This window comes from Chiloscyllium plagiosum, unplaced genomic scaffold (assembly GCF_037043375.1).
Source record: "Chiloscyllium plagiosum isolate Xiang-an unplaced genomic scaffold, Cpla_swu_hap1 HiC_scaffold_6, whole genome shotgun sequence".
Lineage (NCBI taxonomy): Eukaryota > Metazoa > Chordata > Chondrichthyes > Orectolobiformes > Hemiscylliidae > Chiloscyllium > Chiloscyllium plagiosum.
In genome coordinates, this window is record NW_028270144.1 from 67,492,655 (window position 1) to 67,511,518 (window position 18,864).

Below are 18,864 nucleotides of genomic sequence, written 5' to 3' on the forward strand. Positions count from 1 at the left end.
GTGGATTTGGGAACTGTCATCTTGCCCTTGAAAGTGAAAAGCAATAACAAATTGGCACTGATAAACTGCCAAGATAAATAGCTCAGGATGAAACATCAGAAGACACTGAGCCAAGGACCTGCCTTCGGGCAGATCACTGATGGAATGGTATGAATGAACTGAGTGCACACCTGGTTTTCCTCTATATGTGGTTCCAAGGTTACCTTCTACAGGAATTTCAATAACATAAAACTGTGTCTATTAGCAATAAATACAAAGCCCACAACAATAATGTTTGATGTAAATATATCAGTTAGTATACTTTCTTTGGCTTTTTTCAATTACCAATTCTCAACACAATTGTAGTAAGAAATATTCTGCCTTCACATTGATTTTGTTTGATTTTCTTCTCAGTTTCATCATTAACATATACAGAAGGAATTTAAATACTTATACTGAAAAAAAAATTCAAATATTTCAGGGTGTTTGCCACAGCTAACATTTAGGTTATGTTTTTCAGCTCTTTGGTTCCAGCTAGCTCAAATCAGATATTAGCAGTGTTACTCAGTGATTTTTTTGGAAATCATTCACAAATTCAAAACAGGGAATACATATCAGAGGATCTTATGAAAGAAATTAGAGCGGTCAGTTTGGATAAGATCAAGGTGATCAAGGAGAGTGAACATGCTTTTGTAAAAGTGAAATTGTATTTGACCAAACCATTGGAGTTTTTGAAAGAATAACACATGCTGTGAAGAAGAGAAACTGATAGAAATAGTATACTCAGAATTCCAGACAGTTGCTAAGATGCCACATTGAAATTTATGTGGAAAATAAAAGCTCTCAATATTGGACTTAGCAATTTGCATTGGCCAGCTTACAGGAAGCAGAGTGTAAATGTAGGGGGGCCTTTCTCGGGTTGATAACTACACTGGATGGGGTGCCTCAGGGATTGTGTGCTGGGATTTCAACAATTTATAACTTTTATTCCCGATTTGGAAGAAGGCACTGGATGTATGGTTGCCAATTTTACTGATGACACAAAGAAAACTGAAGAAAATTATATTGATAGGTTCAATGAATGTGCAAAATGATGTCAATTCAATGATATTATGGGAAAATGTGAATTTGTCCATTTTGGCACAAGAATAGAAAAGAAGCACACTATCTACTTGTTGCGATATTACCAGAGATCTGCGATACAGAGAGACTTTGTTGTTCTTGTGCATGAATTGCAAAAGGTTAATATCAGGTGCAGCAAGTGATTTTTAAAGTAATAGAATGATATCCTTTACCACGAGGGAGTATGAAGTTAAAAGTAGAGTGGTTATGCATCAATTATAGCAGGCTCTGATGAGACTACATCTGGAGTGCTAGGCATAGTATTGACCATATTTTTAAAAAATGGACAGAAATATATTGGAGGCAGTTCAGAATAGGCTTACTAACCTAATATCTGGAAAGGGCAGTTGTCTAATATGAAAAGGTTAGACAGACGAGGCTTGTGATTAGAGGAGTTTAGAACACTATGACTTTACTGAAATATAAAATCCTGACCAGTCCTGACAGGGTAAATGTAGAGAGGCTGTTTTCCTTATGGCATTGTCTAGAACCACAATTTGCTGTTTAAATATCAGCGTTTTGCCAATTTAAAACCTTTTGTTTCCCTTTCTGAGGTTTGAGTCTTTAGAACCTTTCTCCTGAAAAAACATGGTGAAAGCAGAACTCTTGAATGTTTTCAAGCAGAGGCCAATGCGAGGGGTTAACAGGTTATTAGCGCAGGCTAGAATACGTATTTGAGGTTATAATCAGATTAGCTATGATCATATTGAATGGTAGAGCAAACTTGAAGGGCTGAATGGCCTGTCTCTCCTGACTTGTATGTATGCCCAAGAGACTCAAAAGTAAGCATTCAGAGTATTCAAATTGCTTTGCAGAGTAAGCTGCAAATTTTCACATTTACTTGTATGCAAAAAAATGAATTCTGATAACATTAAAGCATGTATTAATTTCCTTAACTTTGCCAAAAGCCAAATTATCGGATCGCAATTGCTTATAATCATTTACACTGACTTGTCAGCGGAAAATCCAGTCACGTACTTATGTTTGAATGTGGGGACCTCTAGAGGACATATCAGGCATCTCAGAGCAAGACAAGCAACAGGATAAGTAGACAACCAATCAGATTAAAGAATCCTAACTGAGACCTGCAGACCAGGTAGTTAAAAACAAAGATAGATATTATGCTTAAGATATTGCACAAGGAGGAAAATAAAAAGTGGATCATACACAGGAACAAGTGTAGGCCATTCAGCCCCTTGAGCCTGTTCTGTCATTCAATGAGATCATGGCTGATCTGTGGCCTAACTCTAATTATCTGTTTTTGGCCTATGTTCCTTAATACCTTTGCTTAACAAAATATTATCAATTTAAAATTAACACCTGATCTAGCTTCCACTGCCATTTGTGGAAGAGAGTTCCAAACCTTTATCAACCTTGGTGTGTAGAAATATTTCCGAACATTTCTCCTGAGTGTGGTTCCTAATTCTAGAACCTTCAACCTGTAGAAATAGTTTGTCTTTAACTATCCTGTCCTGTTAATATGTTGATCACCCCTTAACCTTCTAAATTCAAGAGAAAACAGGCCGAACTGTAAAATCACTTCTCATAACTTAACCTGTGAAATTGAGATATCATTTTTGTAAACCTGTTGTTTACAAGTGCAATCTATACTTTCCAAGATATGGTGCCAAGATATGCTCATAGTACTCCATATGGGGTCTAACCACAGTTTTGGATAACTGCAGCATAGCTTCTGCACCCTTATACTCTCATTCTCTAGATATAAAAGCTCACATTCCTTTAGCCTTTTTGACTATTTTATGCAGCTATTTATAGCATTTCAAGTCTCTGGACATCCACTGTATTTAACTTCATATTATCTAGAAAAGAAACTTTAAAGGAACATAACACAAAACCTAGAGCAGAAGTGTACTGCACAGCTCCTTGACCTACATTACTATTCAAAATACTCATGGCTGAACTTCTGCCTCTACTCCATGCGGCTGCTGGCTGCTCATATCCTTCAGAGACTAATCATCTGTTGATCGCAGTCTTATATACATTCAGTGATGGAAAATAATTTCTCCTCATCTCAGTATTAAATAATTAGCTGTCTATTGTGAGGCTCTGAACCACGTTCCAGATTCTTCAGCCAGTGGAAACAAGCTCTCATTGTCCACTGCTTAAGTCCCTCCAGTGTCTCATATCACATTAAGATCACCTCTCATTCCTTTAAACTCCAGAAAATATAGTTCAAATTTGCTTATCCTCACTGCAGGACAACTTCCTCATTCCAGGAACTATTCTTGTGAATCTTTGATGTACTGCCTCCAATGGAATAATATCCGTCCTTAGATTTTGAGATGAAAAATGCACAAGATATTGTCTCAACAAAACTCTACACAAGAGCAGTTCATTATCCTTCTACTCCAATTCCCTCCAATAAAGGCCAACACGTCATTTGCCTTCCTAATTGCCTGCTAGCTTTCTTTGTTTCTTGTTGCAAACACTGATTTCACTTTGAAAATCAACATTTACGTGTTTGACACTTCTTTAAGCAATACATTTTATTTTTCTCATATATGATGTTGGAATTGTTGGCAATACTAACATTTTTGTCCATCCCTAATTCTCCTTGAATTGAATAATTCTGTTGGCCATTTCAGTCACATTGCTGATGGTTCTGGAGTTACATATACACCAGACAGGAGAGGATGACAGATTTCCTTCAAAGGTGTTAGTGAGCCAGTAGGGGTTTTTAAATTATCTTAATCTGAATAATCTAATAAACAAATGTTATTGTTTAGAAGAGTTGGCTCACAGTTCTTTGCTTGGAGTAAGAAATTATCACATTGGGTGACAGGTTCAACAATCTTAATTTCAGATTTTTAAAATTCCAATTTCATTCCTTGCCATGGTGGGATTCAATGTCCCTGCTACATTATCCTGGTGTTCTGAATTATCAGTCTGGTGATATTAACACTATGCTTCAACATTTACATAGATTTTCTGATCTTACAATTGAAGTAAATAACCTCATATGTCTTCACATTCTACCTTTTGGCCACTCACCTCATCTGTCTATTCTTTTCAGTCTCTCCGAGTCCTCACAGTTTACATTCCAGCCTTACTTTATATCATCCTCGAGTCGTTAATATTGAATATAAGCTTGTGATATTTGTGACATGCATTGCTCACAGCATGCTAAATGGAAAATGTTTCATTTATCCCAATGCTTTACTTTCAAACCTCTATTCGTGCTCATGTGATATCCCAATTCCTTGCAATAATTGCTGTATGATTCCATTATTGCGCAGTAGTGTATTTTTGACATTCTGTCAAATAAAAACTATCCATACAAAAATATTGAAGGGATCTAAAAACAACTTTGTGTGTAAGGTGGTGATATGCATAAAATTAATTTATGCAAGAATTAGACCTGGAAGCATTTTGGCAGCAGTCTCAACTATTTGCATTCTGTCCCCAATTTCACCCCCTCACCTTCTAACATACTCAGTGAACATGTTGTATGTGTCATATCTTGTAGCTATGCAATAATGACTAGTTTCTATGTGAGCAACAGGAATTTATTCAGTGTTTTACATATTATTGCATAGAAAATAGGAACAGGAGTAGTCCAATTAACACTTTGAGTTGCTACGCCATTCAATATAATCAAGGCTGGTCATTCAATTCATTCTCAGGACATGGTTGAAGAGCTTCAGGTTCTGTTCCTTTCTTAGCATACTTTTTGATCCCTTTAGCTCTAGTAAAAACATTCAATGCTCTGGCATCAACCACATTCTGTGTCAGAAATTTCCATAGGCTCAGCCCTCTCTGGATGGATACATTTCTCTCGATCTCAGTCCTAATTGGTCTACGCCATATCCTTGGACTGTGACCCTGGTTCTGGAGTCCCCAGTTAATGGGAACATCCTTACTGCATTAGCTCTGTCTAGTCTTGTTCAAATTTGATAGGTTTCTATGAGATTCCCCCTCATTCAAAAAAATCAAACTAAACCAGGTTATAGTGCAATAGGTATCTTTGAAATGGTAAGCTTTCGGAGCTCTGTTCCTTCCTTCGATGTGGTATGATAGGGAGGTATAAGAGATGGTATTTATGAGTAAAAAGTGAATAACTTTAAAACTCATTCTTCTAAACGCCTTTGAATATAAACCTAACCAACTCAATCTTTCCTTCTACGTCAGTCTTGCCATCCTGGAAATCAGAGTCGAGAGTGTAGTGCTGGAAAAGCACAGTAGGTCAGGCAGCACCCAAGGAACTTATTTGATGTTTCTGGCATAAGTCCTTTCCTGATGAAGGGTTTAAGCCCAAAATGTCACTTCTGCTGCTCCTCTGATGCTGCCTGACCTGCTGTGCTTTTCCAACACCGCACTCTCGACTCTGATCTCCAGCATCTGCGGTCCTCACTTTTTCATCCCAGAAATCAGTCCACTAAAGCTTTGTTGCATTCTCTCCATAGCGAGAACATCTGTCCTGAGATAAGGAGACCAAAAATGCACACAATTATAGCTCTTTGCATCCAGAAACTGCTACAGTTTTTATTTACTTTTCTAAAAGCCCACACCCAGGCTTTCCCCATCAGGCGGAGTGAGCATCAATAGTAAACAGACTGTTGTTAACCAAATGTGGAACAATTGACTGCTACAATATGGACAAGGTAAAAACAATGACTGCAGATGCTGGAAACCAGAGTTTAGATTAGAGTGGTGCTGGAAAGGCACAGCAGTTCAGGCAGCATCTGTGGAGCAGCAGAAGTGACATTTTGGGCTTAAACCCTTCATCAGGAAAGGGCTTATGCCAGAAACATCAAATGTCCTGAGGAGCAGTAAAATTGAATTTTTGGGCAAAAGCCCTTCATCAGACTCTGGTAGACTCTGGTTTCCAGCATCTGCAGTCATTGTTTTTACCTAATTGATTTTAACCCTCTTGCGAATCCTCTTGCAAGGATGCCTGCCTTGAAGAAGTTTTCCTCCTCTCTCTACAAGAATCTCAGGGAGTCCCTCTCTCACTGCAACTCCCAGGCCACCTTCATCCACTCCCCCCTCCTCCCTAACCTATCACCTTCATCCTCTCCCCCACCCACCTATTGTACTCTATGCTACTTTCTCCACCACCTCCCCCCCCCCCCCCCCCCCCCCCCCCCCCCCCCCCACTTATCTCTCCACATTTCAGGCTCTCTGCCTGTATTCCTGATGAAGGGCTTTTGCCCGAAACATCGACTTTACTGCTCCTCGGATGCTGCCTGAACTGCTGTGCTTTTCCAGCACCGCTCTAATCTCGACTCTGCTATAATATGGACAGCAAATTTTGACTGGAGAAAAATCAGGTGACAATTGCATTGCCCAAAATTGACACACATTTTAATTTGAGACACAAATGCTAGCTTTCTGCTTTCTGGGAAGCTATATCATATTGCTTCAAAGCTAAGCAATAAAATAAACCATTATAAGACATCTGCACAGGCAGCCTGATTGTGAACATTTCGGCAAAATATGCTACAGACAAGTTTTATATCTTTAAATTTACTACAAGGAAATGTAAATTTAATTAAAGTTTGAAGTTATTTCTCTGCCAGACTAAGAAGTAAGAATGAAATTTTCTAAAAATTAAGAGGCAAATTAGCTCAAATCGTATTTGGTTTATGCCATGAGAGTTTATTTGAACTTATCCTCTTCTTCCCCAGATGATCTTCTTGCTGTTGTCACTGTATTGTAGGGCAAAAAAGTAGGCTGCTTAAATTGTAGAATTTTACAGTAGAGAAGGAGGCCATTTGACCCATCATGTGACCCTGGCTCCTGAAAGAACTACCCAGCTAGTCCTATTCTCCAGCACTATCTCTAAATTCATCACTTTGGTTGTACGTCCAGCTCTCTTTTGAAACCTCATCTGGAATCTGCCTCCACCACTCTCCCAGCCAGTGTATGCCAAATCTGAACAAACCTGAGTAAAGATGTTTAATTTCATCTCACTCCTAATTCTCGTGCTGACAAGCTTGCAATTGTGGTCATAGTTACTTTGGTTCTTGAAAGAAAGATTGTACAAATTGGAGCTTGTGTAACTGGAAATAAAATGCCTCATAAATCTGAGTATAATCTATGATAATGCCATACCAACATTCGAAAGCATAAGTGAGACTTTCACTTTGTTGTCAGTTGACATTTTATTTAAATGTGCAGTCGATAGAAGTGGTAAAGCGCACCACAGATTCCACAGGATATATTGGTGGGAGACTGAATAAAGAAACGCATTAATAAAATGCAAGTACTGTAATTATTGCGCATATGTAATTGCCCTGCAGAGATGGTGATGAATAGCATTCTTCAGTCACAGCAGTCTCTGCGATGTAGGACACAATGCTGCAAGAGTGGAAGTTTTGACACAGTGACAATGAGGGAATCTGAAAGTTCCAAGTGAGAATGGTGTATTGCTTGGAGAGGAACTTGCAGGTGGTGATTTTCCCATGCATCTGCTATCCTATCCTTCTAGGTGGTAGAGGTTATACGTTGCAATTCAGACTATTAGTCATATTAGTTATAATTCAGGCTGATATCCAAGCAGAAAGATTTTATGCTAACAGTGAAATATTCAATAAGATGTCCTAAATTGTAAAAGATGTAATCAATCAAGAGTTTGTGTATTAGAATGCTACAGACATGGCTAAAACTATGACTTATATTTCACAGAAACATGCAGAATCCTAATAGGTTTATTGCTTTAAGATGATTCATTTGTCACACTTTATTGTTCACATAGTAGGTCACAAATTGAGAATTGCTAAATTTGAAAATGAAAGGTTCAGACCATCATATTAGGAATGCACCAGATACACCTGAAAATTGGGTAATGATGATCGTAACAATAATGGCAATAATGCAACATAGGCTCCATCCATGCCAGACAGCTATCTCAGTACATTTCATACAGAATATTTGAGGATTTGTCCATGTTTCAATTAGAGTGAGCCATCTCGGTCTCCTCCAGAGGGCCCCACCAACACAGATACCAGTCTATAGACAATTCAATTCATTATATGTAATGTTAAGAAACAGCTGCAAGCACTGGATGCAGCAAAGACCAAAGGCCCTGACAACACTTCAGCAGTAGTACCCATGCTCCAAAACTAGTCATGCCCTTATACAAGCTACAACACTGAGATCTACTCATTAATGTACAAAATTAACGAGTGACCCCTGGCAATTAAAAGCAAGAAAAATCAAACCCAACCAGTTAGAGCCTCATCAGTATACTCCCAGTCATTAACAAAGCCATGGAAGCTTTCATCAACAATGCCACCAAGTTATGCTTGCTCAACAACAAATCATTCACCAATGCTCAGTTTGGATTCTGCCAGGGACACTCAGCTTTGGATCTTATCTCATCCTTGATTCAATTAAACTGAATTACTAAAAGTTGATAAACAGTGACTACCCTGGACATCAAGCATTTGACTGAGCGGGCATGAGGGAACAGTAGCAAAGCTGAAGTCATTGAGAATTCCTTAGCAGAAAGGAATCCTCCATCTCAATCTCAGAACATTAAGGAATTCCTTTAGGTAGTAGTTGCTTGATAAATGAACTTGTTTCTGTCTTAAGGTCAGAAGTGGTATCTTGGCTGATTGTGCACTGTTATTTAAAATCTGAAAATCCTCAGAAACTAAGGCTGTCTATGCCTGCGTTCAGGAATATCTGGACAACATAGGTGACACTTAAATGCCAGGAATTTGTCATTTCCAAGAACAGAGCATTTAACCATCCCCTTTTGACATAAAATGGCATGACCATCACTGACTTCCCAACCATTTGGTAAAGACTTAACTGGGCTAGACATGCAAGTACAATGGTTATAAAGGGAAGTCAGAAGCTGGCTATTGTGTAGTGCCTAGCTGACTTCATGACTCTCCAAAAAATTTCCATCATCTGAAATTCACAAATCAGGGGTGTGCTTTGGTTGCTGGATGAGATAATGTCAAACTATATTCAAGAAGCTCAACAAAGCAGCATGCTTGATTGGCCTTCCATCAACCACCAGCACACATTGGTTTGTGTTCACTACTGACAACATGCACTGTAGCAATCACCAAGGTCCTTCAAAAGGACCTTCCAAATCTGCAATAGCTACCACCTGAAAAATAAGAACAGCATGTGTGTGGGATATCCACCACCCGCAAATTCCCTCCAAACCACTCACCATCGTAACTTGGAACTCTAATACCATTTCTTTGCTGTAACTGGATCAAATATATGGAATTTCTGAAAACAAAGTACTAAAGTACCTATACCACATCGATAGTGATGGTTTAGAGTGGCAGCTCAACACCACTTGCTCAAGTATAGTTAGGGATGACCAATAATTACTGGATCAGCATATGTATGGAATTTATTTGTTGAAACTGGATGGAGATTGACTCAGATCAGATAGACAACTGTTGTTACCTCTGCCTGAACTGAAAACATTTTCCAGACTCATTTCCAAATTAACAGAAGAAAAATGTGCATTGCTCCATTGGCTGTCCTGTATTTTCACAAGCTTTTAGTTATTACTTCATCTCAACCATTTTAATGAATAACAAGTCAATGAATACAAGAGGCATGCTAATTTCTTTTTTTCCTTCTGCACCATAAATTTTAATGAGCATTTTAACTGAAATTAGAAAACGACGCCACGTTCTTGGTTTGTTAGCTGCACTCTTTGCCCTATAAAATGTATCAAGGAAAGTGTCATTAACCAATCCTGTGTTATATGACTTTGTCACTCGTCCAAGCTTCTCGTAAAAGCTCATGCCACTTCAGCTTAAAAGTATGGCCATTTGATGCAAATCCATTTGTCTTTCTGTGGAGTAAATGTGATAGTCCATAAAGACATGTTAGGATCTTGATATAAACACACAAATATGAACGAGGAATAGAAAATGTCATTCAACCCCTTGAGACACTTTATCATTCAATGAACCCATAGCTGGTTTGATTGGAATCTCAAATCTGCATTAGGGGAAAGTGGAAACACCATGGTACTGTCACAGGACTGGCAATCCAGAGCCTTGAGCCAATGCTCAAGGGGTATGGGTGCAAATCCTACTATGATCGATGGTACAATTTGAATTCAATAAAGAGCTAGCCTAATTACTCTACATTTAATTGCATCAGTTGATGGTTGCAATCCATCTTTTCTTTCATGTGAAGGAGCTGGTATTGGACTGGCACAGACCAAGTTAAAAATCACACAACACCAGGTTTAGCCAAGAGGTTTGTTTGTTTGGAGCGCTGCTCCTTCATCAGGTAGCTAGCAGCACTCTTAAAGGTTGTACTTCCAAATAAACCTGATGGAATATAACCTAGTGTTGTGTCTGTTCCTTTAGGGAAGAATATCTGCCATCCTTTGATGGTCTGGTCTACATATGGCTCCAGACTCACAGCAATATGGTTGACTCTTAACTTGTTGGGCAATTAGGGATGGGTAATGAATGTTGACCTGGCCAGTGATGGCCACATCCTATGAAATAAAAATTCTCTCTATTCATGACAACCTTTCTCCGTTCTTTGCTTAATCAGCATTTATCTACCTCTGCCTGACAATATACCGAAATTTGTCTACACCACCTTTTCAGGAAGAGAGTTCCAAAGACACATTACCTCAAAGAAAACAAAAAGCCTCATTTCTATTTTCAATGGGTGACATCTGCCTTTTAAACACCGATGCATAATTAACAAGCACATGCTCATTGTAATGTAGGTGGTATCCATCTTTGAGCTGCCTGTTTTTTAAAGGCTTTAAAATTCTAGCCAGTGTTACTTCAATGTGGATACATTATGTAAGTGGCAAGCATCACTTCAAGAGAGCCTGAACTGTCTCAAGGGAAGGGATGTTGTGGCTGGAGTAGGTACTGGTAGTTGTGGGGGAAGTAAATCTAGCCAGAGAAACATCGAATTCTGGCATAGCATGCAGTACAGCAGTTTCTCAGGTTTTCAGATTTTGCACTGGAGGTTTTGGTGGAGGAGGTATATATTTTACTTTCGGGGAATAGGGACTTGCTAGAGACAGGGTGAAGACAGTCGGAGCTACTGGGAGTGGGATTCATGGAGGTCAAAACCAGGAGGAAGACCTGAGCATCTGAATACAGTGCTCTATGAATTTCAATGTACTACTGTTAGCCCAGCAGTGGGCAAATGGCTGGTGTGAGTGAAATACATGAAGCAAACAGTTGTAAAGTTACTTGGACGCTTTGGGGGGGATTCCCTCGCAAAAAGGCACATTCTTGCCCTTGCTGCAGAAACTGTGCCCCTCCCCTGAGATCCCTCCCCTACAACACCCCTCCCCTATCACTCACATGTGACTTGGAATGCAGCCATGGTTTCAGACCTCAATGTCCTATTGGCAGCGACTGTCACCTTCCTGGTAGCACTGCCATTCAGTAACACTGCCAGCCTTCGTTTGGACAGTAGCTCGCTGTGGGTGGGACTTGATCCCCGGGAGAGTTCATTAAATTGCTTGCCACTTGTGAAATTAACTGGACAGTGACAGGCTTTCACTAAAAGAGACAATGTAGGGCTCTTTGATTGATATAATAAGATCCTTCATCCTCATTAATTCCAGTCTATTGTGCTTGTTTCCATTTTAATACTGACATCTGAAATTTTCATGAAAATATATGATCCCTTTTTACACAATGTATATCTATGTAATTCTGAGAAAATCCTCAATCCATGGAAATGTTAAAAGCTCCATTGCCAAATATTAAAGAACACACCTTGGATTGTAATGGTCTGGTTGACAAAACATCCATATTGACAATGATCAAAGCAACATGCAGTTTGTAGCTGAATAGTTTAACGAATGACATTGCACAGACATTACCACATGATCAAGCTAAATCATTTTTGCAATCCATGTATTTTGTTCACACAGCATAAATTTCATGAAAGAATTGTGATTAGATATTAATGGATTGAATTGCTTAATTTCACAGAGAGCAAGACCCCTGTGACTGCAAAGTCTACTGAAGCTGAATCAATGAGGTACGATTATGAAATCTGTCCTTTTATTTTCTTGTATTATTTGCTAGAATTTCTTTGCCTCTGATTGATGATTCTCAGATTTTTTTTAATGCTGAAGTCCTGAGATTTGCAACAGTGAGCATGCATTTCTGGTTATTTTAAATTGTGTTCTTTAATGTTATTTTTGTCACAGTCTCTGCTTTATAATCTAATAGACAAATGACATGATAGAAAGGAGTAAAACAGCAGTAAGGAACCCACAGAGAAAGGTTAATATACAGTATTAGATTCTTATTGATCATATTTAACCCTGTTCAGTGATCATAGTATTTGCAATTTGTTTAATGAGTATTACAGCCTTCCAGTCAGGCTTAAATTAATATCAGCAGAGCAGCTATTATTTGCTATTCCTTTTGTTAAATAATGAGATGTTTCTTGAGCCTGTATTTTAGCACCATTGAAGAACGTGTGCTGCATTGTTTTCGAGTAGTGCCACAGATGTTTGATATTTTGAAGTTGACTCTATATTTGTAATAGTTATTATTTTTAAGTTTACATTGCCCTTCATTATAGTTTGTGAATAATAATTTACATAAGCAATTAAGAATCATGCAAGTAAAACAATAAAATGATGAAATCACTCAGCATATCTGACAGCACCTGAGGAGAGAGAAACAGAGACCTGATTTTCTCCTCCGTGGAGGTCATAAGAAGAGGAAATAAGTTGTTCCTGAAGATGAACTCTCACCATTATAACAATTAAGTGCTGGGTGAAAAAGTCCAAAGGTGGCTTCCTTGACTTGCCAGTAATTAAGGTCCTTAAATTGTTAATTAGTAGTCATTTTATGACCTTGGCTCACTACCCCCTCAATTTCCTGCCTCGTTGATGGGTGGAAAGGTGATTTGTTTCTTGACCTGGGAAGCCATGGTGATATGCCTGCCACGTTGACGATGGGTGGAGTCCAATTGCTTTAACCTGGGATCAATTAGAGGCGTGGACAATGGGCAAGGGTATGGCCGCTGAAAGCTGCGCACCCCTAACCTTGTCTCTGACTTTCCACATCCCTCCCAAGTCCCTGATCGCCACACTGGATTCCCTGAAAATCTGCCTTAACTGGCAGACGTTAGGACCCAGTAGCTGCTGGACTGTGATTGGTTGGCCATTTCTGTTGACTTGAGTTGCCAATATCGGGGGCTGTGACAGAGTGAGATATTAACCCTCACTCACATGTCAGTGCTGAACAAGTTGATTGGCGGGCAGTTGGGTGAATTATTTCAGTGATAAGGGTGTCGAATTAGCACTTTAAAAATTTGGAAAAATTTTCCCAGGGTTGATGTTTCAGGAAATGATTCAGAACTGCTCTTCTCTCTAACGAAGCTGCCAGACCTGCTGAGTATTTCCACTATTTCCTGTTGATTTCTGTTTTTAGGATTCCAGTAACCATAGCGTTTTGATTTGATATAAGAATTATAAAACATATGTTTGTCCTTTGGGTGGATAGAAGTAGAGTATCAGTCATTTTTGGATTGGCAATCTATTACTAATGATGTACCATAGGCATCATTGCTGGAACCTCAACTAGTTACAAACTATATCAAAGATTTTGATAAAGTGATTGAATGTGTGACAGCTACATCTGCTGATGATATCAAGATAGGTAGGAAAGAAACTTGAGTTTTCTTTTTCTCAAAGGATCATTAGTCAGTGGAATAGTCTTCCACATAGGAGCAGTGGAGGCTGAGTCATTAAGTATATTCAAAGCTCAGTTATATGGAGTTTGAATCAACAAGAGCAATGTGGTGGGGGCTGAAAATGTGTTGCTGGAAAAGCGCAGCGGGTCAGGCAGCATCCAAGGAACAGGAGAATCGACGTTTCGGGCATAAGCTCTTCTATGTGGTGGGAGTGCAGGAAAGTGAAGTTTGGGCAAAACCAGATTAGCCAAGACCTTATCAAATGATGAACAAGCTCAAAAGGCTGAATAGCTTACTCCTGCTCTTACTTCTTGGGTAGATGATCTGACCTATTCCTCACTATGGTACTCACATAGATATGTAAACTTGTCTGCAACTGTTGGGTCTGGAATACCAGTATCATCACTCTAAACTGCACAAAGCTTCTCAAATCATAGAATCCCTACAATGTGAAAGCAGACCATTCAGTCCACACTGCCCCTCCAAAGAGCATGCCACCCAGACCAACCCCCTACCCCATCACTGCATTTTCCATGGCTAATCCACTGAGCCTACATATCCCTGGACACTATGGGCTATTTAGTATGGCCAATCCACCTAATCTGCACATCTTTAGACTGTGGGAGGAAACCAGAAAATCCAGAGGAAACCCACAGAGTCAAAGAGAGAACATGCAAACTCCACACAGACAGTCGCCTCAGCCTTTAATTAAACTCAGGTCGCTGGCACTGTGAGGCAAAGTGCTAACTACTGAGCCATCCTCTGCCCAAGGTATTCTAGGCATTATCCAAACCTGAAACTGAAAAAAAGTCCATCCAATCATAGGCACAGCAGCTTCGATAATTAAACATCAGTCTTGGGCTGCCTGATCAGCTTTACAGACTGAACACAAGCTTTCTTCATGTTTGATTTCTGTTTCTGTGATGGAACAACCCAAGCCTTTTGAAGACAAAGAGAGTCCTAATTGCAAATAAAATCTCAACTTTAACATACCTTTCCCTAATTGTAATATGATGAAAAATTGAATGAGAGCAAAAGGGAATTTATATTTAATGATAATTCAACAACTTACAAGTGTCAACCCAAACACATGGAGATAAAAGGTAATAGATTAGGATGTGGACACTTTTAAGGCCTGCCTTGTTCTTCTCTCCTTTCTTCCAGCAATAACAGAACATTTTCTGAAAATGCATTTGCTGGAGATCTACTGACAGAGAAAAGCAGTGTAATTTTACAAACAGAAACTTTAAAACAAACAGGAGCATTTGACTCAGACAATGTATAATCACTTAAACATCTTCAATTTCATAGTTTCAGAGTTCTGTATTCAGTTGTTGATAAAGTTTCACAAAGGAATTAACGTTAGTATTTGTGGGCAGCATGGTGGCGCAGTGGTTAGCACTGCAGCCTCATAGCGCCAGAGACCCGGGTTCAATTCCCACCTCAGGCGACTCTCTGTGTGGAGTTTGCACGTTCTCCCCGTGTCTGCGTGGGTTTCCTCCGGGTGCTCCGGTTTCCTCCCACAGTCCAAAAATGTGCAGGTTGGGTGAATTGGCCATGGTAAATTGCCCGTAGTGAAGGGGTAAATGTGGGGGAATGGGTCTGGGTGGGTTGCGCTTCAGCGAGTCAGTGTGGACTTGTTGGGCCGAAGGGCCTGTTTCCACACTGTAATCTAATCTAAAATGTTAGGCTACGTGCAGGTCCTGTCTAGTCTTTTGAAGGGATTCCGACCAAAGTTACCTCATTAACTAATTATCCTTCACCTATAACATCCCTCATGTTCAGTTCTAACTCTATCGTATCATAAACCTTTCCCAGAACAAGTCACCATTCACTGGATACCTGCCAAAACATCAGCCTCCCTAGCCCCTCCACTGTTTTGAAAGGCCACAATGCACTGCGGCAATGCTCTTCTCCAGCAACGTAATGGTGCAACAGCCACAGATTAACTCTGCCCATGGCACAGAGCCAGCCCGGCAAATGTGCCCTCACACATGCAATACCACTCCCTCTCCCTCGTCATCGTTTAAACATCAGGCCAGACATTTTTCTGTTTGAAGGCCTTTTCTGCATCTCTGTTATTGTTCCTCAATACTTAGTGGTCACCTGCATCCTGTCTTTGTCCAGCAGGGTAACATTACATATTGACAAGCAGTGAGACAGTTCAAATATGAGCTGTTATTGGCACCAGCGAAAGATAACACAAAGGAACTGAAGGGAGGCTGAGTTTGTACCCACAATATGAAGTAAATGTTGACCTTAACAATCAATGATGGGCCTCTGCACCCAACTTGCATCTACCAGAACAAGGTGTTCGACAAGTCCAGTCTGGCTTATTGTGCCCTGATGCAACTGAACTCTGGTATCCACAAGTAGAGCTTCCTCCAGTTTAATTAGCTCATCATTGTTCCTTGGATGACAGTACCTCCTTTCTCACTTCCTCATCTTTAGCCAACTATTGCACATTGCCTGCTCCAATAGTGCAGAACACTATTGCCAAACTAAACTCTAATGTGGGAACTTGTTGTAAACCTTTCAAAATTGCAAGAAAACCACAGTGTGTTAGCCATGATCTGACCACATTTCCATTTTGTTTTATGCCAAACTAGGATGAATAATTTTCATATATCATCAAATGTTTGATGTTGCATATTTTTTACCATCATCCCATTAAATGGATAGACAGTCACCCCAGATTTTTGACCGACTTCAAACAGCTCCAAGGCATGACTGATCAGATCACTACAGTCATTTTTGCAGCTACCCAACTGATCATATACAATTCCCCAATTGGGGAATTGATGGCCCTATGTGCTAAAAGTTACCCATTCTTTGGAATGCAGTCAGACAGATTCTCTGCTGACTGACCATGGTCAAGCCACTGGATTGTGCCCCTGACCGATGATACCAAGACACCCCTAACCAACAGCACCCCTATTTGATTAGACGAGGATTAGTCCCCACCCTGATACAACATGGTCAATTGTTTGTATACACATGCAATGTTTTAGCTGTGCAGGCAGCGCACACATGCTGTAGGTATTAAACTGACATCTTTGCGCACTATCCATCAAGATTCCTCCTTCCTTGCCAGACAACACCCTCTGAAAAGCATGATTAGTAGCCTGTCTCTTGGTCTGTATAAAAGAACTCATCACAATACAACACTCCACCAGCAGAGGACATGTGAAATGTCCCTCCTGCGGTCTTTCAATGCTAATTGCCAGAACACCCTGCAATACAAGTCAGTACTTCCTAACCTGCCAACAAATGTATCAGATGGATGCCATGATTGGCATGAGGGATTGGCAAGTGTTGGCCAAAGTCTGTAGATAAGGGAATCAGGTGGCTGGCAGCCATTGACTGTGCTCCAAGATGATGTTTTGGGCTGAACAATATGGAGGCTCCACATAGCCAATGGTGAGTTGAAGTCATCAAGTGCACACTCTGACTTCATTTCACAATGACTTGCTTGTTTGGTACATGTGTTAAGTTAGGAAGTCAAATATTTATAGGTGAGTTGGGCCATAAATAAGGCATTTATCAAGCAATAACCTCTCCTAATTTGTAGTCTGGTAAGAAAATCACCTCACCACTTTGCAAATGCACAAAAGATGGAACAAGATGCTCCTCATTCGCAATAGGCCTCACCAGACAGCTCGCCTGATTCAACAAATTCAGACCGAGCCCTCATAATTCTGCCCTATGTTTTCCAAATGAGTTGCCTTCCCGAGTCTATCAGATTACAATAATTGTGTACTTTTGGATCAAATGTGAATTGCAACAACATCAACAACAGGCTGCTTTATTATTTAGCTCCGTTAACTTGGCAAACATCGCCATGCAATCTCAAGAGCGTAATCAGACAAAATTCAACAGCGACTGACATAAAGTGATAGGAGGACAGGTGACCAAATGCCAGCTGAAAGAGGTCAGTTTTAAGGATTACTTTAAAAGAGATCATGGGTTACACTTAGAAAAATGGAGAAAACTTTTAAAAAAAGGTTGTGCCTTAGAAACTCTGGAGATCCTGCTTTGCAACTGTGGTGGTGCGATTTCAAATTCAGAACCAAATGCTATTTGAATAATCGAATTGATTATCCTTCTGGGGTACTAACTCTGTGGAACCAATAATATTTACAATAATATTTTGTCATTTCACCAAAGTACTCCCAGCCAGTGTGTGCTCAGTATCATTGCAGTACAACAAAAATATCTTGTCTCTTCATTTCTTCTTCTGACACTTGTCAACAAACATTGCTCTTTTCGGTATGTATCTAGTTTGAATGGAGCCTTGTTGGTCAACTCATATTGTTGATATATGTAGACATATCCCTCACTGTAACTAAGGACCACAATGCTTCTCCACTGATGCTTGGGCACAGATTTGCAACAGAAATTGAAGTGGAATGATTTCTTAATGGAGCCAAAAGTAGCTAGAGTTAAAATGGAAATTGTATCTATGCAGCATTCTACCCCATCTCTCTGCTAATGACACTAATTCCATGCTGAAAGCAGATTTTCAAGACCCATGCATTCAGTGAGAAGAACAGCAATGTTTGTGATGAATGTATAATGCTTTCTCTCTTGTCCAACCAGTATTTTCACTGCCAATATTTCATTGCTGGATTGTAATGCAGCCTCTATTTGCCTCTATCTGCAAATTTTAAAAAGACATGCAATATGTAGGAATGATGGACCAAATGCATAGCTGAAGGAATATATTTAAAGATCAAAAGTTGTCATAATGTTAAAGAAACAAAAGTGTTTTGCCACTGGACTTTGAAGAACAAAGGATCAGAGTCTAAAATCCATTGCAAATGTTACTAAGCCTCCTGATGCCCACACTTGGTTAAAAATTGCCTTGAAGTCTCTTGGTGACTGAAACCCAGAGCAACTCTCCATGCTTGGACCAAGGCTGCAATGAACTCAGGACCAATGTGATTTTGGCAAAGTCAAAACAGAACAGTGGAAAAGTGACATTGATAAAACCTTTCACTTTCCTCTTCCTCATGGACCTCCACCAACGCTATTGCATTAGGGCCTGCAACTGTCCCAGCCTTAGACAGTACTACCTTAATTTTGAGGGGTTTGAATTCACAATTGCCCAATTTG

The 18,864-nt window shown here is 39.8% G+C and overlaps 1 protein-coding gene across 9 annotated transcripts in view; it reads left to right on the forward strand.

The window, feature by feature from the left end:
* Positions 1 to 18,864, forward strand: part of tenm4 (teneurin transmembrane protein 4) — a 2,250,110-nt gene that overhangs the window by 310,476 nt on the left and 1,920,770 nt on the right. For all 9 annotated transcript variants that reach the window (XM_087988070.1, XM_087988077.1, XM_087988076.1 and 6 more), the window contains exon 2: positions 12,030 to 12,078. The gene's annotated coding sequence lies outside the window, so the exon portion shown is untranslated. The remainder of the gene's footprint in view (positions 1 to 12,029; positions 12,079 to 18,864) is intronic.